Genomic DNA, 24,386 nt, shown 5'->3' on the forward strand with positions numbered 1-24,386 from the left:
TTTTGACACCTTGGCGTGCATTCTAAGTATGGAATATCATGTTTCATGGCATATAAGTTAGCCCCTTTTCCTTATCATTCATTAGGTTTGCATTTATGTACATGGTATGTAGTTTTTATTCAAGTGGACATTTTGGTACTATGAAAATAATAGGTAGAAAGCAAAGTTGGTCTTAAAAAAAGCAAATTTCGGCCCATGGGAGTATAAATTAGGGTAGGAGATGGTGTTGGTGAACAATATGAGTAGGTGCCCCCTTAGAAATGGCATGGAAAAAAATCATCATAGAGGCTAACTTGGAAAATTTCCCATTCCAAAGACCTCCAAGCATGGGATTGGTGATCAAATTTGACTTTTCCAAACTCAAAGATGACATATTGCATGGTAGGATACTTAATATTTTGGGAACTTGTGTTTTAACGATTAAGGACCAAGTAGAGGATTTTCATCTTTGACACTGTAGAAAAGATTAATGTTGAGGGCTGCAAATTACTTCCTTGATTACCAATGGATGAGAGGAATGATGATCATCTTTAATTTCATCAAAGGGATAATATATATTTATTGGAAAATAAACTTTGAACTTGCCAAATGGTCTACAAATACGATATCGTAAAATCTATAAATAGGAGGAGGAAATGACTACACGAGACAAGTCGTAAGGTGTAATAATGATCACATATTGATGAAACCTAGATTGCTGATAAGACCAGTTTCAAGATTAAAGTTGTGAGTGTTAATATCATCTCGAAAAATCAAGGGATTGGTCTTCACCTAAGTCTTCATGAACCATTCCTTGGTTTCCTCCATCATATATAAATGATGGGAAGTGGATGAAGGTTGAATGGATATTTCAGTGATCTGATTTTCAATTTTTTTGATTTGAATAGGTTCAGCACAAGGCACAAGAAAAGGAGGAGGACAAGGAATGAAAGGGGTAGTAGATTCCTCCTCTATACGAATGTATGATATAGCATTTATGAATGCATCTATGAGTGTTGTTGTGTTGATGTGTATGTTGGTGACAATATATATCTGAGTTGTGATTTTCTCTGTCTTGCTTACAGGGATTCCTTGAAAGATAAGCAGATTGGTGAACATAAGTAAATAATTTGAACTGTAACAAAAAATATGATATGAATCTGCTATTAATTAGGAATTTAATACCAATTATTTGAGCCAACCTAGAATTCTGCGATTATACTTGAAATTTGAAATCCAAAAATTAAAAAGCTAGATCCGAAATCTGAAAAATAAAGCAGACCAAAAATCAGAAATTAAGAAGGCCCTAACTATAGAAAAAACTTGAATAATTACAAAATAATAGCAAAGATATGAAGACAGGCAACGACAAAAAAAACTAGTGATTTCAACCAGAATTGGATACTGACTTTGAAGAACAAATGTAAATGCTAGAAGGAAGTAGTTTGTAGCTGAGTAACCCAGAAAATAAATATGATACAAAGGAATTCTTGTAGGAAGGTATGGATGCCAACTTAGGTCAAATAAACAACAGTATGGACGATGCCTACCCCAAATAGTCTCTTGCACAATCCGTGAAATAGCACACTTCACAAACAACTTCGTCATGGTATGTATGCCAACTTAGGACAAAGGTAGTATCGATACTGCCCTTGCCCCAAATGGTTTCTTTCAGACTTCCTTTATAAAAGGCCTCTACTCCAATGTCTAATGGTCATTTTATAGTTAGTCTTCGCACTTTTTGTAGAAAATAGGAGCTACAAACTTTGATTATTGACATTTATGAGTGAAAACTGTAACCGAATATGCATGGAGTTACAAACGATTTTATGATGAGAGGGACATAATTTTTAGCTTTTTGGGTTACTTTGAAAATGTTTACACCATTTTTGGGCCCTGGGCGTGCTTCGTGAGATGTGGGATGCATGGTGTATGATTGGACCATGCTCTTCCATGATGGACTTGGACATTGGAGGTGGTTTACTATTTGTTGGTAGACCTTGTTTGGATGTTTCAAGGACATTCTTCCTCGAAGTGTTGGATAAGTATGGAGCTTGGTGACTTCATGTTGTTGGTGCATGAAGGATTTTTATGTGCTTGGAGTAGAGTTGGGTGTTTCAAAGGAGGTTATTGAGCCCTATATAGCATGGGGTTGCTTGGTTTCTTTCATGGAAATTTATACTTGACATGTGGATTCTTGGGTTGAGGGAGTGGATATGTAGTTGTGGGAGTCCTTAAGGTGACACATGACCTTCGATATGCATTTTCCTTTAGGAGACACATGACCATGGAGATGCATTGGAGCTTTGGACATTTCAGGGATTGTTGGACCTTTGGGAGTAGTGCTCATGCCATGGAGGCCTTGCTTGTTAATCACTATCACCTTTGAGCCTCACACATGTCACTTAGAGTAGAGTGCTTCAAATGGGTGGACCTACTTGTGTCTTGCAAGTTTGCTTGTAGTGAAGTAGGTCCACTTGTTATTGTAAAACCCCTTTACCTCTCATATGAGTATAGGAAGGAGTGAGTTGTTATTATATTCGATCATGCACTTATGCATATTCCTATTCATTCTTGGGTTAGAGATGTAAGAGTAGTGCTACTTTCTCTCTCTCTCTTGTTCAATCTTCTTTGTACTTTATGTGTTTTTGTCTTAAGGTGCTAGTGTTTCTTGGAGCATTCACCCGAAAAATTCATATATGTAAAGAAGAAATGAAAGATGTGGGGTGCATGGTGTATGGTTGGACCCTGCTCGTCCAGGATGGACTTGGAAATTGGAGGTGGTTTACTACTTGCTGCTAGACCTTGTTTGGATGTTTGAAAGACATTCTTCCTTGAAGTGTTGGATAAGTATGGAGCTTGGTGACTTCATGTTTTTGATGCATGAAGGGATTTTATGTGCTTGGAGTAGATTTGGGTATTTTATGGGAGGTTATTGAGCCCTAGATAGCACAGGGTTTCTTGGTTGCTTCCATGGAGGTTTACAATTGACATGTGGACTCTTGGGTTGAGGGGGTGGATATGTAGGTGTGGGAGTCCTTAAGGCGACACATGACCTTGGATATGCCTTCTCCTTAAGGAGACACATGACCATGGAGATGCATTGGAGCTTTGGACCTTTGGAGGATTGTCAGACCTTGGGGAGTAGTGCTCATGCCATGGAGGCCTTTCTTGTTATCATTGTCACCTTTGAGCCTCACACATATAACTTGTGTCTTGCAAGTTTTCCTGTAGTGAACTAGGTCCACTTGTTATTGTAAAGCCCCTTTACCTCTCATATAAATAGAGGAAGGAGCGAGTTGTTATAATACTCGATCATGCACTTGTGCATATTCCTTTTCATACTTGGGTTAGAGATGTAAGAGTGGTGTTACTTTCTCTCTCTCTCTCTCTCTCTCTCTCATTCAATCTTCTTTGTTCTTTATGTGTTTTTGTCTTAAGGTGCTATTGTTTCTTGGAGCATTCACCCAAAAATTTCATATATATAAAGAAGAAATGAAACCCATGAACACAATCACAACCTATCATATTATTCTCCAGGATTTCAAAAACCCTAGATAGGGAAAACCAAGAGAAACCGTAGCTCCACCAAAGATACTCCAACAATCAATATTTTTGAGTATTTTTTGAAATATCTTTGGTGGAGCTAAGATTTCTATTGGTTTTCTCTATCTAGGGTTTTGGAGATCTTAGAGCATTATATGATGAGTAGTGATTGTGTTCATGGATTTCAGTTCTTACACACACATATGAAGTTCTCAATTGTCCAAAATTGTGTTATTTCATATTCGAATTCTAGCTTACCACTGCCTAGCATACCTTGTCACTCCTATAAATTATGTTATTTCAAATATTTGACTTCTAGATTTTCATAAATACAATGTCCTCAATAAGATAGTTGAACACTTCCATATTCATAGTTAGATCATATTCCAAGAATATATACATTTGTTGTACAAATCAACAATTGTCTCACAAACAACAAGCAACGATTGAACTTGGTTGGGGAGGGTATTAATTTATCCTCTCAAGTTCCTGAGTCCTTTCTGCTCACAAATCGAATCAGAACTATATAAAAACCAGATAAAAAAATTGGTTGACCAAAAAAAACATAAATTATTCAAATTTAGGAAAAGACATATATATATTAATGTGCATCCATATGAATCACAACCATTATACAATGAAATTTCCATTTAACTTGAGTTTTCCTGCAAATAGATTTGGAGGTTTCCCGCCATGAAATTCCTAAAGAATATGTTGTCTTGAAGCCAAGCGTGCACCATATCATAGTTAAAATCTAAAGTCTTTGGTACCCTTAAACCTGGCACTAGTCGGAGAATCCTATACCATACTAAGAGTATATTTGTGCTAAGAGAGTTCACCATGCATTTACAGCCACATTTTTTCTTAAGCATGAAATTGGTTTTGTGCCACATAAATTTGTTTGAAGGAAAAATATCCATGTCATAAAACAGAGGGAAGCTTGAAATGCTTGTTCTATAGCTAGAAGTATTGTTATGACATTGTTGACAACTTTTAAGTACTTGGTTGAAGGAGTTCAAAAGGATGTAAAAGTGATTTAGTGGGTCAAAATGTTCAATGATGGGTATTATTGTGAGATTATTTTCCCAACATGCTCGTAATAAATTGAAAATGGTTTTTTTCTATTTATTGTTTGGGCCAAATATTGTAACAACAGCACTAGTGCATTAACTATGTTAAAAGTTCACTTTCTTGTTAATTTGACCATGAATATCTCTTTTACAAAGAAATATTTCTTAGCTTTGTTTACGTTATTAGTTTGATAAGAACATTTCTATAGTCTCTTCACTGAATTTCTTAAAGTTTTTATACTTATGTTTTTGACAAAAAATGGCTAACATTTTACCCTGGCTAAGTAAGGATTCTTTAAATAACCTTGTAGCTTGGATCCTTTTTGTTCCATCTAAAATTGGCAAAGTGTCATGAATTTAAATTGAACAATGTAAGAATATAGTCTTTTCCAGAAACAATCAAGCCAACTCTTTCATTTTGCAAATTACCTACCAGTTCTATACATATTCTTCGAAATTTCTATGTTGAAGGTGTTGGATTTAGGTAAGTGATGCAGAATGCACACCTACAGTTCTATTGTTCACCTATTAGACCAGTGAAAATTATAGGAAAACTTGGAAGTGTTGGATGTGACTATTCCAACCAAACTCTTATTGGCCCGCAATACATATATTCATAACGCATAACTACAATACTATTCTTAACCTATTCAACTAGTTCATATTGTAGGAAAACTGTTAAATGTTGGACTTCATTGTCTCAAGTTCACACACCAGCACTAAATATGCAACGTATTATGTGCATCCTTAGATATGTTTGAGATTGCAAGCTAACTATTTAAATAAAAACATGTATAAAACTTCTATATTAGCAAAATAACCATCAATATTTTTTTCTAGAATTTTGGGCAAAATTCACAATAGTATGCTAAAAAGTGTCATTTCAATGTCCGGAAATTAGGATATATAAATGTGAGATATATACTCTACATCTTTGGGTTATCTCCTTTTCAAATCTGAGCTCTTTTAGGCTACATGTTAATTGTTTGAACTATGAACTTTGAATAAATTCTTGAATGGACTTCATAAATACTCAAATGAATGGACTTCATAAGGTAGCGATACTATAAATTGTGTTATTACAAAGATTTGACTTCCATATTTTCACAAAATACAACGTCCTCAATAAATACTTATATGTATAGATGCTTATGTTTAGGATTATATATGTGCTGGAGCGATTCCTTTATGTTTTACTATAATCATAATGTTGATAAGCTTTAGCTGATTTTTTACATCAATTGTTAACAGAATATGGAAAAGATTTCATTGTCAAAATGTGGCAAAAATTACATTTCTCCTGATTTCTTTTTTTATTGTTCAGGACAAGATAATCATTTTATAGTTATGAGGTGTCCTACAATTTGTTTCAATTTGTGGATTTTTTTTTCCTTCCCATTTTTTTACAAGGATGTAGATTTCATTTTCATGTTGATGGTTTTTGCATGTATCTTATCTAGCCCCAAATGTTGGTAATGGAGTGGATCTTTGGAAGTAGTCGTGGAAACAGACTATCAGAGGTTAATGTTACAATACCACTTCCACCTGGTATCAGAAAAGGTTTAATGGTCTGTGACATAAAGAAGATTTATTTACCGATAGGGTTGAAAGGGCAACCTCATGTCTTAGTTCTAAGTCATTTATTTGTGTTTCTTAGCTATAAGTCATCTGTTTGATTTTGAGCTTTATCAGATCAATTATTTCACTAATCCAATATGATTGGTCTGTATTTCTCACCTGATGTTAGTTACTTGACATAGTTGATATAACATTCAATTCTAGGCCACTTTTATTTTAGTGAGAGATTTTATTGATTAAAAAGATGTTCATATTTTGATTGATTTACTTGGAGCTTGATTTAAAAAAGTTTTGTAAATTCCATGTGGATGTTATTTTTTCAGGGTGAGCTCTTTGCACTAGTATGGTCAGATTAGTCCTAGAACATAGGTATACAACAAGCACATCTTTGGCCTTTGTTGTGTACTTTTTATTCTTTATATCATTGATGGATGGTTATTGATGACGTAAAACATAGGATGGGAAGGCCCTGCCAATTCTCTTGACAAACAAGATAAAATGGAGTGATAGAATTGTGTTTTAAATGGTAAGCCAAAAATTAGTACTTGAAAGGTAGAACTTGAGAATAGCAAGCTATCTGAACTGGATCTAGAGACACAATATGCTATGGGAAAAAAACGATGGTATTGACGAGTCTTGCAGACAAATAAGCTCTAACTGTTAGACCACTGCCCAAATTTCAGTGATCTGCAATGGCAATAGTGACCCTAGCTTTATTTGTATGAATAGTGACTTTGGCCATTGTCTTGTTCGTTTCCTATGAATGATTTTGATTTTCACACTCCAACTAGTTTATTGTTAAACTAATTAAAGCTTTGAGGACAAACTTATAGTTTTCAAATCTCTTTTCTAAATCTATTTTCTTGAGAAAATTTGTCTTTTTACTTTAGGTAATGTAGACTGCTACTGTGTGACATGATATGATATAATTTTCTAGATAAATTGACAGAAGTGTTGTAGAACAATCTTTTCTAAATATAAGGAAACAATACTTCCAAATACAAAGTTTATTAATTAAGAACATCTTTTAGACTTCTTAGATAAGTTATGATTATATTTCAATAGGGGATTTTGTGTATGCTGATATTGTGTTGTCTCTTTGGTTTCTGCCAGGTAGCAATGGTTAATAAGGAATGTGTTCTTGAGTAGCAGGCACACATCTTATTCTACTATCAACAAGAAACTCCATGGTTTTCAGGCATGGCAACAAAAACACCGATGTCAGTGGGATATCCAAACTCCGTGTTGGATGAGTTTAATACTAGTGATGATTTTGATTCCTTGTCAGAGAAAGAATGTCACAAGTCAAATTCAAATAAAGAAACGAAACTCGAGAATGAAGGTGAAGCTATTGCTTTCTATCAAAGTCAAAAAAAAATATTTGTTGGTTGTTGCCATGTTTTGAGTGCGGACTTGTGAAATTCCAAATTGCATGTTGGTTTATGTGAAGGGGATATATATATATATATATATATATATATATATATATATAGATATATTTATAATTTTTTTTTTATCATATGTCGTTCATGGTTTCTGAAGATCTATGTTACATTTCCACAAAAGTTTAGATATCATTTAGATATCTAAACACCAAACAACAACTTTGAGATTTTTCTTTCACTCTACCTATAACATATTGCATTTGTCTTCATCAATGCTCTTCTTCCATATGCTATCCACTTATGAAATTTCCTTTGCAATATTTGGTGCATTTGTTGGTTATAGGTCATTTATAGCTTATAGATGTCTTCAGAGTTTCACTTCTGATTGAGTATTCAATTGAACATATTGATTCTCTTATACATAACTATTTTTCCCTCTACCCACTTTTCATAATTTCCATAACCATTAAGTATGGACCTCTAGTTTCAATGTTTCTTTGTAGTTTAGTAAAATATTGTTGAGACTTTAATTTATTGAAAGTTGTAGAATTGACAATTTATGAAGTGTCAAGGTCGAATTTTTAAAAGACTAATTCTTTAAAGGGTGCTAGCTCAATCGAATAGCACCTTTTTTACAAGCAGGAGGTTGGTGGTTCGATTCCATCATGCCTTAACATTCAGATGGAATGGCAATGATCAATTTTTGGTGAAAAAGACTCTTTTGACCATCACCAATGACATTTGGTGAAATTTTTCAACCCTCACCAAAATATGAAATGGTGACGGTCAATGAACGCCACCATATATACACATCAATAGTGACAAGCCTCAAAGGTCCATAACCACAAACCATTGTTGTTGATATGAAATGGTGACGGTCATTGTCCATCATTATAGCCATTATTCGTGATGGACCTTGAATGTCATCATAACACCTATACTTCTGGCAATGCGTATTTTGATGATGGTCAACGAACGTCACCATATATATGCACCAATAGTGATGGCCATGAAAGGTCCATCACAATAAATCATTGTTGTTCATATGAAATGGTGATGGTCTCTATCCGTCATTATAATTAATATTCGTGACAAACCTTGAATGTCACCATAACACTTATACTTTTGGCGACATTCAATTTTTGGTGACCGAGGCTATGGTTTGTCACCATTGCTCATATGAAATGGTGACAATTGTTATTTGTCATTATAAATCATTATTGGTGATCGAATTTGAATGTCACTACAACACCTACACTTTTGGCAATGCCACCTTTGGTGACGTTCAGTTTTTGGTGACGGAGGCTATGGTCTGTCACCATTACTCATATGAAATGGTGACAGTCACTCTCCATCATTATAAAGAATTATTGGTGACGGACTTTGAATTTCACCACAACACCTATACTTTTGGCAATGCCACCTTTGGTGACGTTCAGTTTTTGGTGATGAATACTCTTTTGACTGTCACCAATGAGCTTATGGGGACATTTTTCTCCCCTCATGAATGCCCTTCTTTCTTGTAGTGAATGTTTCAGTTCACATCAATACTAATGCACTGTTAGTTCAATAGAGAAGATAACAACTTTATGTCAACCAGCTTCAGGTATTTAGAGAAATCTTTTAGCGCATAAGACAAATCTGAAATCACAACAATTAATGTATATTTTATTATAAGACAGTTTTGGACAACTTAAAATTTCATATATATATAGAGAGAATTGAAGTTTAAGTACATACTTTCATCTTAGCACAAGTTGGTGCAACACTCTAGCTCTCCAAAACGCTAGATAGGTCAAACCAATAAAAACCCTATTTCTACTAAGGTAATCCAACATGTTAGAATCACCACTAACAAGTATTTATTGCCCTCATGTAAGTATCTGTCTCTTATTTTTGTCTCAACAAGTAAAAATTAAGGTTTATCACCAAATCCTAACTTCAATGACTCCTTATGGATAAAACCCCCTTCCCAGGCTTACAAAATGCTCCTAGAAGCCCTTGTGCCTTAAGACATAGGGATAAAAGGTACAGAAAATATTTTGAGAGAGAGAGAGATTATTTTTCCTCCTATTATGTCACTAATCCAACTGCAAAAAAGGCATAAACGTAAGCATTGATTATAATAATGTTTCTATTTTTTCTCTTATTTATATGAGAGGCTATGTTGCACGGTTCAGATTTTACAGTGATTAACTTTGATTTGAATTCATTTTCCTCCATAAGCAATTTAAAAAAAATATTAGCTCATAATTAATATTAATATATATTATAAATGAGATCAATGAAATTTACAAGTCTATGGATAATATATGTTTATAAATAAGATTTAACTCATCGGATAAATTATTCTTCATAACTTCAAATATTTTTAAATTTTTTATCTTAAGGTGTTATTAATTCCAAATTCCTACCCTAGGATAGCCCAGGTAAAGCCACCCCTTGTAATCAAAGTAAATTTTCGAGGAATGGAACCCAACACTCTTCTTCATGTAATTTACATCGACCTAGGAGTAGCCATAACATTGTCAGCATATTTCATTAGCTCTTGTTGTGTAGGGGGCCTTCTAACGAACCACAACATGCTACCAGGTCATGTTGGTTTTATTTCCTCCCTTTGGAATTTTTAACTCATGTGACTTTCTATAAGTTTTAGGCCTAAATTGAAAGATCAAGTGTTATATACGATGAATCTACCAAATGGTCTCAAATGGCACACCTAATAGTTATATATATTTGAATGTTCAAGGGTACATTTCATAGATTGAATTGAATAGAGTGAACTTGAATTGAAACCATCGAACCTTAGTCAAGCTCTTTTGTTGTTTTTTTTGTTAATAAATTTTCTAAGGTTCATCAAACTTTGAACTGCAAGGTTCAAGTTTGATGAACTTGTGCTTTAGATGAGAGTTAAGGGGGATCTACAATGAAAACTAGACCTAGTCCACTACAAGCAACCTACAAGACACAATTATGTCCACCTCTATCGAGCATTCTACTCCAAGTGACATGTTAAGTTCCAATGTGATGATAATCTAAAATCAAGGCTCCAATGCATGATTGCTACTCCAGGAGGTTCAATGCTCGTCCTCCAAAGGTCTAAAGCTCTAGTACATCTCCCACATGCCTCCTTAGAGACCAACACAACTACATGCCCACTCCCTCAACCAAAGTATTGTCAAGTCAAGTGTAAGCCTCCATGCAAGCAACCATACAACCCCAAGTTGTTTAAGGCTTAATGCCCTCCTTTGTAATTCCTATCAGTCCTCCAAGGAAAGCAATCTCACTTCATGTGCTACTTACATGAATTGACCAAGCTCCATATATCTCCTACACTCCAAGAAAGAATGTCATACAAGCATCTGTACAAGATATATAACTCAAAAAGTCCAATATTCAAGGTCATCATGCAACACCAAGGATTAAACACACACCATTCACCCCACATCTAATGAAGTACCCACAAACATGATATAAACACTATTTGGAGTAAACTTTGAGAGTTAACAATCCTCTATAAAAGTAACTTGTCAGAAACATGCTTCTATATGCTTTTCTCTCACAGTAAATGGGAGCCTATTTGACTTCTCCCTTTATACATGTCATGGAATTTTGAAGAATATAAAAATCAAATGATCATAAATATATTTCAGAATTGTTCCTAATAAGAGATGCAATTGTCACTATCATGCTTGTGTATGCTTTTATCTCGCAATCTAAAGGAGAAAAATTGACCTTTATGACTTTATTCCTGTCATGTTATTTTGAAAATCATGTTGAAAAAAATTTAGGCACATTTTTTTGGGGGATAATGTAGCTTGATGTATATTTTTTTACTTAACAGAATGTTTGATGAAGATGAAATCAAAGAAAATGTTGATCCTTGCTCAAGCAAGCCAGTTGGAACATCTGTATATAGTAAATATGTCTTTGTAAAGGAATTTGTTGATGATGAAGCTAAACATGAAGATGGGGATATTACATTGACCTGGGATGAGTATGATAATTCCGAGGAAGATGAAAATGAATAATTAAAGGATTTAGTGGAAACTGCTGAAGAAGAGAAACTAATAAATCAATGGAAACGAGATAAAATTCATTGGAAATGGCTTGAAGAACAATATGTTACTGAAGCTAGTCATATTTTTCAAAGGCTTGGATATGGTTGGAGACAAAAAGCAGATAGAAAGATAGCACTCCATGTTGATGAAGATGATGTTTCTTTTGATGACGATGAAGATGACATTGTTGAATGTGATCATAAGCTAGACTATTATAGCCTTGTTTCTCATCAGTTTGAACATGGTGATGATGACTCTAACATGGAAGCACAACCTATGAAACAAAATATAGGTGAGGATGAAGTTTATGAGTCATCAGATGATGAAGAATTGGAATAAAGACTCATTATTTAGCAAGTGCTGAAGGAATCTGTGGTAACTTCTCATGCCTCAATGTGTGGACAACATCCTAAGCGAAACTATTTTTTGAATTTCAAAAGGAGCTTCTCCTTAAACTATTTCAAATTTCAAGCCTTCTTAGTAGGGATACTATTGCAAGTTCTAGGGATTTACAGATCATATATGGTTTAAAATTCATTATTTTAGCATCTCTATATAGACAACAGGGCCTCGGTTCACTGTTGAGCTCAACAAAGTACAAGGCCTTCACTACCAGGGTCCCATTTTCTCTTGGGTTTTCCAAACCCGTATGTCATGTCAAAAAAAGGGTAAGTTTGGGTGTCGTATTAGGGGCTCTGGAAGACCTAATTCCCTCAGACATCATTAATAAAAAGGCCAACGCCTCAGAAATAATATTTCCATCATTTTCACCATTGGTACAATGTTGTGGGTCCAATTAGCCATGGTTGGATTTTTGTTCATGGTTTGCTTTTATATATAGATTTCTTCACACCTGGCATGAGACCAGTTCCATGGAAAATCAATCCTAAAATTTATCTTCAAAATACATTAGTATGTGTGGAGGCATTGCTACAATAGTTTGTTGGATATGTATGAACAACATCCTAGGCTAAACTATTTTTCAATTTCAAAAGGCACTTGTCCCTAAAATATTTCGAATTTCAAGCCTTCTTAGTAGGGGTACTTTTGCAAGTTCTAGGGATTTAAAGATCATATATGGTTTAAGATTTATTATTCTAGCAGCTCTATATAGTCAACAGGGCCTCGGTTCACTACTGATTTCAATGTAGTATGAGGCCTTCCTTACCAGTGTCCCATTTTCACTTGGGTTTGCCCAACCCATATGTCATGTCGAAAAAAGGATAAGGTTGGGTGCCATACTTGGGGTTATGCCATTAGACCTCATTAATAAAATGTCCAACACCTGAGAAATATTATTCCCATCATTTTCTCTCTTGATACAATGACGTGGGTCCAATTATCTATGGCTAGATTGTTGTTTGTGGTTTGATTTTACATATAGCTTTCTTCTCATTTTGCATGGGACCAGTTCCATGGACAATCAATTTCGAAATTTATTCTTTAAAATATAGAAGTATACGTGAAGGCGTTGTTTCAACAATTTTCTCGATATTTAATTTGATTGTTTCATAGAGATTCCTATATTTTATTGATGTGTTGGGAACATACAAAACATGTATAGTATTCATCGCTATTTTTGGGGTTGCATTCCTTTTTGTCCTTTTGTTCTTGATATGAAAGGTTTAAGCTTCAAGGAGGTTGGTAAATTATGGCAAGGAGATCATATAGTGGTAGTATAGGTGAGAAATATTATTTTAACAAACCCCTTCTTGATGAACATCATACATTCTGAAGTAGAAAATCAGATGTTGAAATCTCTCATGAGAGAGGGCATTCAAATAAATTGTTGCAAATCTATGGATCCTTATTTTGTACTTTATTATATTTCTCCATTTCCCATCAGAAATGTTAGACATGTTCAAATTAAAATTTTAATTTATGACATGTCACTCTCTAATTATAATATGACCCTCATACAAGTCAAATACACAATGCCTTAATGGCATGAAATATGTGTACAATAATCATAGGTTGTGGTCGAAGTAGATTGATAAAACACCTAACACAGAAGATATTATGTTGGATGAAATTGACACCACAACTTAACCTGGAGGCTGAGAGGTCTGTCATGGAACATGCACCTAAGTGGTTGGCGAAGGATGTCAATCTATTTGAGCCTTAAGAAGATGGAAGCTGAGGGGTAGAAAAAGGAGGAGGATGTTCCACTTCTAGTGCAAACACCTCTGGAGGAGGAGATTGAGAGTGTTTCACTATAAGTACCTCCACGAAGACAAGTAGTGAGCAGAAGAAAGTTCACTTTCACTCCATCCTCCACCTCAACTCTAGCACTAATTACTTCTAGAGGAAGAGTGCTTACCTTTGCCATAAAAGTGGTAAGGGAAATCGATGATTCCCTAGTATATTTATTATTTATATAATCTAAATGACTCATGATGATGATTCATGAGATTAATTTATTATTTTCTTGATATGACTTCATATCATCTGATCAGGCCCAAGATTAAGTATCTATGTGTAATGTATCACTCAACATCTTAGGCCCATATTTACCTAAAAACTAAATCTGATAGACTTAAAAAGAAAATGATGTGTACTTTCCAATTAGAGATCTCTATTGTCAAATCACAATTTGGTAATATGTGTGCTTGTATCTGCAGTTCATTACGGTCATGACCCTAGCTGGTATCAAACATCCAAATTATTTTTCAAAATCAAATACTTAAGAGGGTAATTTTCTTAAATATAATCAACAACAATTATAGATAAGAAGTTATCCTAATGAAAAAAACAAGTCAGCATAGCCATCTACTGATTCTTTTGTGGGAAAATACCTTGGAAAATCAACATTTTACACATGACATGGAAGAAACATTAAGGGGAAAATTGAAATAGAAAATCTCGCTGGAAGAGTTTCCCTGCAATAACTACCAAAACAAAGTATCTAAGTTATTTTACAAAATCGCCTTGCAATCTACCAAAACAAAGTTTCCCTATATGTGACATCATACCATTTAAAGCCAAAATATTCCCTTTCATCATTGTTGTTCACTCAGAATCTAGTTCTTGTTTTCACTGGATGCATTGAAGTTCCTTCAAATCCCATTGAAAAATTTACCTCATAAGTGAATAGAGACAGAGAAACTAGATGCATGCGTAAGATTACTTTGACAACGAGAACCTCTATTGTTTTCTATGTTGTTAAAGACAATATCATGTAAAATTACCTTCAATGTTAGGAATAAAGCCTTTCTCAATCATTTCTTCCCGAAATACCTTGTGGGTGACATGATTAGGGGTCATACCCTTCTCCAATATCTGATTCAAAAGTTCATTAGAATCCTACATTTTTGCGTTTCTGCACAATGCCTTGATGAGTACATTATATGTTGCAATGCTAGCCCATCAACCTCTTTTTTCCATTTCCTTGCGCAGTCTCAATGTCGACTTAATATCACCTTCCTTACAAAAACCATTCATCAAAGTATTATAGGTCACGTAGTTTGCAGCTTCCCAACTTCCAACATCTCATTCAAGAGCTTGTTATCCTTTGGGGTTCTTCCTTGCTGGCATAAGGCACTGATCAATATATTATATGTAATAACATCAGCTTTGAAATTTTTATTTGCCATTTCATCAAGGAGTTTCTCAGTCTCTTTCATCTTTCTTATCTTGCAAAATCCATTCATGAGGGCATTGTATGTGGAGACATTGGCATGAATACCTTTCTTAATCATACTTTCCAACAACCAAAAAGCCTCTTGCATTTCACCCTTTTTGTAGTATCCATCAATTAGTGTGTTGTATGTGACAGAGTTGGGAACCAAACCTTTTCTTGTGATTCCATCTAAGAGTTCTTCCACTTTATTTTTTGATCATTTTTGCAAATTTTGTTAATGAGTGAACTCTAAGTAATAATGCTAGCTACCACACATTCTTCTTGCATTTCACCATGGAGGCTAGAATATTCTTTAGTCTTATCATCATTCTGAACTCCACAAATTAGTGAACTATAAGTGACAGCATTGGGTGAAACACCATTTTTCTTCATTTTCTCAAGCATATTGAACGCATCAACACCTACTCCTTCCTTACAGTAACCATCAATGAGAGTGTTGTAAGTAACCTAGGTAGGAAATAATCCCTTCGCCAACATTTGGTTAAGAAGCTTTTTTTCTTTATACATTTTTCTAATTATACCCTTCTTGCAGTGACCATCAATGAGTGTATTATATGTAATAACATTGGGAGAGAAACCCCATGATTGCATGTCTGTTAATAGATTAATAGCCTCCTTCTGCAATTTTCCTTCCTTGCAGAGGGCATGAATCACACTAATAAAAAATTAATTGTTGTCCCTAAACTATTTCGAATTTCAATCCTTCTTAGCAGGGGTATTGTTGCAAGTTCTATGGCTTTAAAGATCATAGAGGGTTTACAATTAATTATTTTAGTAGCTCTATATAGCCAAGAGGGTCTCAGTTCACTGTTCAGTTCAATCGAGTACGGGGCCTTCCCTACGAGGGTCCCATTTTCGCTTGGGTTTTCCCAACCCATATGTCATGTCAAAAGAGGGATAAGGTTGGGCATCGTATTTGGGTCTCTAGCAGAACTAAGTCCATCAAACCTCATTAATAAAAAGTCCAACACCCAAGGAATACTATCCCCATCATTTTCTCTCTTCATATAATGATGTGGGTCCAATTAGCTATGTTTGGCTTGTTGTTCATGGTTTGGTTTTATATATAGCTTCCTTCTCACCTGCCATGGGACTAGTTCCATGGACAATCAATTCCAAAATTTATCCTTCATAATATAGAAGTATGTGTGGTGGCATTGCTGCAACAATTTGCTCGATATTTAATTTGATGGTTTTATAGAGATTCCTATCTTTTATTTATGTGTTAGGCACATCCAAAACATTTATAGTATTCACCGCTATTGTTGGGGCTTCATTCTTTTTTGTCATTTCTTTTGTTCTTGAGATGAAAGGCTTGAGATTCAAGGAGGTCAATAAATTATGACAAGGGAGACCATATAGTGGTAGCATAGGTGAGGAAGGTTCTTTTAACAAACCCCTTCTTGATGATCATCATACATTCTGAAGTAGAAAAACAAATTTTGAAATATCTCATGAGAGAGGGCATTCAAATCAATTGCTGCAAATCTGTGGATGGCGTTTTTGAGGTATTATAGGAGAATGTATATGTTAAATGGCATATTACCAATCATATCGGCAAGTTTTTTGTGGTATCATATCGACATGTTTTGCATGGTGTCGGTGCCGTAATTTGCACTATTTCTTGATAACATGTTGTTAATCGTTTTGAAAATTCCATTACATATGTTGAATAACAATTGCTTCTACTTACATAATTCATCAACATCCCCTTTGAAAGGCTTTATTAGTGCTACCGCTCCCCAAATATAGGAATTTTAATTTACTACTACATTTGTGTATGCAAAGGATATTTATTTTATGCTTTGCCTGATTTAGATATACATCATTTCGCTCTATTGAAGTTACATCATTTGTAGATTAGGTTAGGTGCAAATCAATGGGATTTTTTGGGTTACTCTCCTTGTTAGTGTCTATGAGTCACCAGTCATCAAATGTACTCTTTCAATATGTTGATAGGGTCTTAGGTAAAATTGTTATATTTTCAAATAAAATTTGATCATTGGTAAGTTCTAGGTCATTACTATTCTCTCCATTATCAAGGTCAATAAATGTCATCATGGCCTTGTCATCACTCCTTTTCAATAAATATTTTCTTTGTCACATCATTAATGACTTATATTCAGGTGATGTCATCGATTTATGTCACTGTTATGGCAATAGTAATTAGGGGAAAAAATGTTCAAGGATATTTCAACTTGTTCCAACATCCTCATTCATACTCTAGATACCTCTCTCAACCTTCCCTCATAAATCCCCTCATTCCATCTAAAACCCCATTTTCCTTGAGAAAATCCTTAAATCCTAGCCCAAAACCCAATTTTCCGTTGGAAAAAACTAACTTCAAACTCTAGTTCCATTCCATTTAATACTATCAACATCCCACTTAAACCATGTTGAAGTCCCTTTTAAAGGGATAGGACCCGCAAAACATATCACTATTGGCACAATCAAATGAAGCAATATAATGGCTGCCTATCTCTCCTTCCCGATTGTGATTGCGATATCACATACCGCAAACACTCGAGCTCGCTGATATCGCATATTGCAAACTCCTCAACCTATCGATATTGCAGAACCCTTCCACCCAACCATTGTGATAGTTTGTTCCCGCCAATTGTGATATCGTCCCACTCGTTGATTGTGATACCATAAGTCCCAACACCCTCCTCCACTCACCGCTTGTGATAAGACCTGATCCAAAGATTTCAATAAACTTCTCCCTCACTGATTTCAATATTGCAAATGGGGATCACGCAGTCATAAGTCCCAGCTACACCAAGCCCCTTCCGATTCCCTAATCATGATGTGCGAGATTCCTTTTGGACACGATATTTTATATGTTTTGTTTTTCTAAGTTTCGGTTCTAGCCTGTCAGATAAACAAGAAAAATCAGTGTAAAATGCCCCTCCCTATTACGATTGTGAATACAATGGCCCAGATGAAAAACCTAGATTTAAATCAGCTCGGATCAGCAAACCCAGATTGAGAGTTCATAATCTTCATGGATGGTAAAAATCAGTTCATTTTCTATGCTCCCAGCCACGGTTTCTCGTTGGTTTCCATGTAATTTCCCAATTGAATGATCATGGCCTTCATTCACAGAGCACCAAATCATCCATGCGGCCTCCGCTCAAAGGACAAAAAGAATATTTTCGATGCAGTTTCATTTCTCCTCTACTTAAACAAAATGCAGAAAAATAGGGACAACAACATAGTTCATCAGCCAACACGACTAACAGTAATGTGTATCGATGGCCTCAGTTACCACAAGAATGCCCACAACAACACCATAAAATCAACAGACATATATTATTAGGAGTATTAATCTATTTTCATATTTTCCGTAACAAATCTTCAATTCTATTTCAATATATTTATATTGTAAATAATTGTATAAATACTTTAGATTTCTAAGTATTGTAGGTTGGATGTTTGATGATCATAGCTTGGAACTAATATACATTTTGCAGTAATATAATAGGCACTTGCAGTTATTATGTTGGGATTCTTGTGGTATGCTTATGTGACAATGTTTTTCTTTGATATTTCTTTTTCCTACCATCTCTATGCTTTCTTGTGACCATCTCATGAGTTTTAAACCGAATTCATAAGTTATTTTGAGATCTTAATGCAAGTGTTCTTTCTTCTTGATGAATGAATTCATGGTTATATGCTCATTTTTATCCTCTACCTTTTCATATCTGCACCGCCACGACAAATTAGTTTTATCATTGATCATACTAGCTTGCCCCATTATATCTATGTAGTTAATCATTAGAAACCTTAGCCTAGTTCCTAGATCTATGAGCTTCATCTAACAAACTCTAAAATTAAACACCATTGAGCTTAATATCTAGCCTAACATCTGATTCCCTCTCCAGTCACTTCATTAGCTACGAGACCTTTGAGAGAGCCCTCACTAATTTGGTAGGGATAGCTGCCAATTCTAAAGATTAGTTTGAGGTTACCTACTTGGCTTCCTTTCTCAGCCTTGGGACACTAAGGAGTGATAACATTTTTGGTGACCATACTAGGGAAGAATAGTTTTATAAACCCTAGGAAAGATCATCAATGTTTAGATCTGATTCGCTGATGGTGGATAGTGGTCAGACACATATGAAGGCTGAACCATTCACCTAGTGACTCCAACTTGATTCAAATACTCCACTAGCAACAAGATCCATAAATCAAGATGTGTTCTATATCTGGAAGGTATGCTCCTTTAAAACGAGATCACATTCTAGGTCTTCCAAACCACATGCCTCAGGTAGATTGGCAAGCATAGTTGTCAAAATTTAGAGATGAGAAAGGAGATGATGCTACTCTACATCTTATTAGATTTAATATGCATTTGCGTAATTTGAGGTTAATCTTCATGAAGATTGTTTAATGAAGATGTTCGTGATCACATTAGAAGAAATAGGATTGTTTTGGTATGAAAGTTTAACTCCTACTTGTATTTATTCTCTCAAGGATTTTCATTCATCATTTTTTGAAAATATAGAGAACCTCATCCTTTTTTGTCATTGGTTGAGGATTTCTATGAACTGAGGGTTTCCTCCAAAATCTAGAGATTTCTTATGGTGGTGAAGACATCATGGATGAAGAGACAGTTGAGGCTTTGTATAAGAACCCTTTCCATCACCAAGAAGAATAGGTGTCTTCTCCCTTGGATGAAAGTGACACTGATCAAGATCTCAGTGATGACATTAAACAACCTATAGACATTTCAAAAGAAAAAGGGAGCATTAAGGCTAGTTTTAATGAAGAGCCAATGCTTATGTATGATAGTCATGCTCCATCCTATGAGTTTGATGAACCTTTGTAGTTGACTTGTTAGTATTTTGATGAGAGGCATGAAGATAGTCATTCACTTGTTGTTTCAAATTGTTCTTTTTCTGGGTTTTTATTTCAAGATCAGATTTGTGAAGACCAAGATGAGGTTTCGAATTAAATTCATGAACAAGGATTACTAGAAATTCACCACTCATATGTCTCTCCATTTCATCCATTTTTTGAAGCACTATTTCAAGGGTAGATTCGTGCAAATCATAATTTTTAATTGGGATTTGTTGAGGTTTCAGACAGTGTAATTATGGCATAAAATAATCATCAAACATATCAAGAAGACTATGAGGAGGAGAGAAATGATAAATAAGAGGTTGTTTTAGAGTCTCTCACACATGATAATCTTCCTCCGGTCCAGAAAATTAAGAGTTTGCTGAAGAAGAGAAGCTTATTAAGGACCCTTTTTTCTAATTTTTTGTAGCCATCTGGGAAGGTGAATTTTCTTGTATTTATGGATCATGAGCACATGTGTAGTGGACATTTTGAGTTTCCTATCTTGTTTTTTTCTTCCTACTTAAGGAAAGTGTGAGCATGATTCAAGTAAGTAGCCATTTGCTAGATTGGTTACACTGGAGGGATAATTTCACATGATTGTATATATATCTTCAATAGGTGGGAGGTTATCATAAGGGTTTGAAGCCCGAGCTGAACGCCCTAAGATCTCGATGGTTTTCTGTATAAGTAAGTTATTGTTTTGTAGTTAAGTTAGTTTCATCTCGTTAGTCAGTCATTTCAGTGTCAAGTTTTGTTTTTTATTTTTGACTCTATTGCCCAACCGATGAGGCTACTTGGTCTATGGTTTTATTGACACCTCCTAAAGTAGATTGCATCCCCAGTTGGAGTCGATGTTAGTGTCTATGAGTCACAAGTGATCAAATGTACTCTTTCAATATATTGATAGGGTCTTAGGTCAAATTGTTATATTTTCAAATAAAATTTGATCATTGGTCAGTTCTAGGTCATTACTACTCTCTCCATTCTTAAGGTCAATAAATTCCATCATGGTCTTGTCATCACTCCTTGTCAATAAAGAGTGCCTTGGTCACATCATCAATGAGTTATATAGGGGTCATGTCATCACTTTATGTCACCATTATGGGAGTAGTAATTAGGGGAAAAAAATGTTCAAGGAGATTTCATCTTGTTTCAACATCCTCATTCATACTCCATATACCTCCCTCAACCTTCCCTCATAAATCCCCTCATTCCATATAAAACCCATTTTTCCTTTAGAAAATCCTTAAATCCTAGCCCAAAACCCATTTTTCCCTTGGAAAAAACTCATTCTCAAACTCTAGTCGAAATCCATTTGATATTAGCACTATCTGCATTCCATTTAACTCTAGTTGCATTCCATTTAATACTATCTAAATCGCATTTAAACCATGTTGAAGTTCCTTTTAAAGGGCTGGGACCTGTAAAACATATCGCTATTGGCACAATCTTATGAATCAATATAATGGCTGCCCATCTCCCCTTCTTGATTTCAATTGTGATATAACATATCACTAACTATCCATCCCACTGATATCATATATCACATATCACATATCATATATTGCAAACTCTCTAGCTCGCTGATATCACATATCGCAAACTATCCAACCTGCCGATATCGAAGAATCCTTTCGTTCACCAATTGTGATAGTTCCTTCTCGCCGATTGCAATATCGTCCCGCCCGCCAATTGCGATATCGTATGTCCCGCCACCATCCTCCATTCATCGATTGCAATAAGACCTGATCTGTTGATTATGATAAAATTCTTCCCCACTAATTACAATATCGAATTCGGGGATTGTAAAATCATAAGTCCCTCCTCTGCCAAGCCCCTTCTGATTCCCCAATCGAAATGTGTGAGATTTCTTTTGGACATGATATTTTATATATTGTGGTTTTTGAAGTTTCGATTCCATCCCATTGGCAAAACAGGAAAATTCATGGTACAAGGCTCCTCCCCTATTGTGATTGTGATAATACAAAGCCTGAGATCAATAACCCGGATTTAAATCAGCCCCGATCAGCAAACCTAGATCAGTGGTTCATAATTTTCCTGGATGGTCAAAATTAGTTCATTTTCTACGCTCTTAGCCACGATTTCTCATTGTTTTCCATGTAATCTCCCAATTGAATGATCATGGCCTCCATTCGGAGATCACAAAATCATCCACTCTGCCTCCACTCAAAGGAAAAGGATGATATTTTCAACACATTTCCATTTCACCTCTACTCAAACGGAATGCAGAAAAATAGGGACAACAACACAGTTCATGAGCCAACAGGACTAACAATATTGTCTATTCGAGGCCTCAGTTACCACTAGAATGCCCAACACATCATCATAAGCTTAGTCAACTCATATTATTAGCAGTATTGATTTGTTTTTATAATTTTTGTAGGAAAACTTGAATTCTATTTGAAGATATTTATTCTCTAAATAATTGTATAAATACTTCACATTTTGAAGAATCATCGGTTGGATGTTTGATAATCATATCTTGGAGCTAGTGTACATTTTGTAGTCATATAATAGCCAGTTGCAGTTATTATCTTGGGATTCTTGTGGTATGCTTGTGTGATAGCTTTTTTCTCTAATATTTCTTTTTCCTACTATCTCTATTCTTTGTTGTGATCATCTCATGAGTTTTAAACAAAATTCATAAGTTATATGCTCTATTTTGATGAAATCTTCATGCAAGTGTTATTTCCTCTTGATGAATGAATTCATGGTTACATGCTCATTCTAATCCTCTACCTTTTCATATCTAAACCACCATGACAAACTATTTCCTTCACTAATCATTCCTACCTTCCCCCATTATATCTCTGCAATTGATCATTAGAAACCTTAGCGTAGTTCCTAGATTTATGAGCTTCATCCAAAAAACTCTAAAATCAAACACCATTGAGCATAATATCTAGTGTAACATCTGATTCCCTCTCCAACCACTTCATTGGTTGTGATACCTTTGAGATAGCCCTCTCTAATTTGGTAGGGCTACCTGCCAAATCTAAAGATTGGTTTGAGGTTACCTCCTTGGCTTCCTTTCTTAGCCTTCGGATACTGAGGAGGGATAACACTCCTAAAAGTTGTGGTCCAAATGCTTTAGGTATCAATATTTATATACTATTGTTTTTGGGGATGATGGTCTTCCACTAGAAATACAAATATAGACTAAAGAAATGCATCAAAAAGATGAGTTTCAAGTTGCACATTTGACGTGAAGGAGGGTGACACAAGAGGGCCTAACACTGTCATATGTGTTTTCCATTCCCTCTAACAGTCGGCCCTCCGACCCTCCATTGGGTTGGTGGTATCTGATTGAATCGTGGTCGGTAGTATCGCTGAAATCATTGGAATAGATGTCCAGAACAGAGTAGCCTCTACCTGGTATTATCCCTGGTAGCCCGTCGGCCTCTCCCCTCAACCTCGCTCCTATATGTAGTTGACATTACCAGCATGACTCCACTGTATACGTGGTCCCCTCCGTTGTGGTTACCGCAGCCTTTGCTTAACCATTGAATACGCTGTTGGTTCTGGTGTCGTTACCACAGCTTGAATACGTGGTCCCCTCCCTTGGCTTCCTCATGACCTCTCAATTGGCTTCCACCAACGACACAGCCTCTTACTTTCCTTCCTCACAACCTCCATACACACAACCTTCCTTATGACAATTTTTTACTGCCACTACCATAAGCTGGACTCTGTCCATACATTCATCCACCACGGTTTACATAGTCTTGGTTATCACATCTGAGGCTTACTATAAAAACATAACAAGCAATCAGACTCGTGGTTTCAGTTTTGATGTTGCAAGCCTATGTCTAGCCTGTACAATCTTTTAAACTCATTTAGTATTTTTTTTTTGTTTCTTTTCTATTGTGAAGCCTCTTCGAAGGTTGAAGACAAGATACTAGAATTAATATGTAGTAATTGGTTCTAAAATGTTTGGTTACGCAGTCCTTAATATTATAAAGTTGCAGAGAAGACTGTGAAGAATCTTTGAACATTTTTATGAATATGGAGTCCTTTAAAGCCATGCTGGAAGATGATTTTTTTTTACTAGAACTGCATTTTTATCAGTAATGCATTTTTTACCAGAACTGCATTCTAGATCAGAATTTCACTTTCTTATTAAAGATATTGCTATTACATTGCAGAAGTGAAAATATTTTATAGATTGGTAGCATAAATATATATTTTTTACAGTTCATAATTTTTTAGAATGCACTCATTAATATATATTGTTGGAGTGGTCCTCAATGGGAAGGAAAAT

At 35.2% G+C, this 24,386-nt stretch overlaps 1 pseudogene; it reads right to left on the bottom strand.

The window, feature by feature from the left end:
• Window positions 1-14,793: 14,793 nt before the first annotated feature.
• LOC149229567 (uncharacterized) lies at window positions 14,794-21,830 on the bottom strand (annotated as a pseudogene).
• Window positions 21,831-24,386: the final 2,556 nt, after the last annotated feature.

The sequence above is a fragment of the Pinus tabuliformis genome, chromosome J, assembly GCF_031772625.1.
Source record: "Pinus tabuliformis cultivar Carrire ecotype Pingquan chromosome J, CPIR1, whole genome shotgun sequence".
NCBI classification, from domain to species: Eukaryota; Viridiplantae; Streptophyta; class Pinopsida; order Pinales; family Pinaceae; genus Pinus; species Pinus tabuliformis.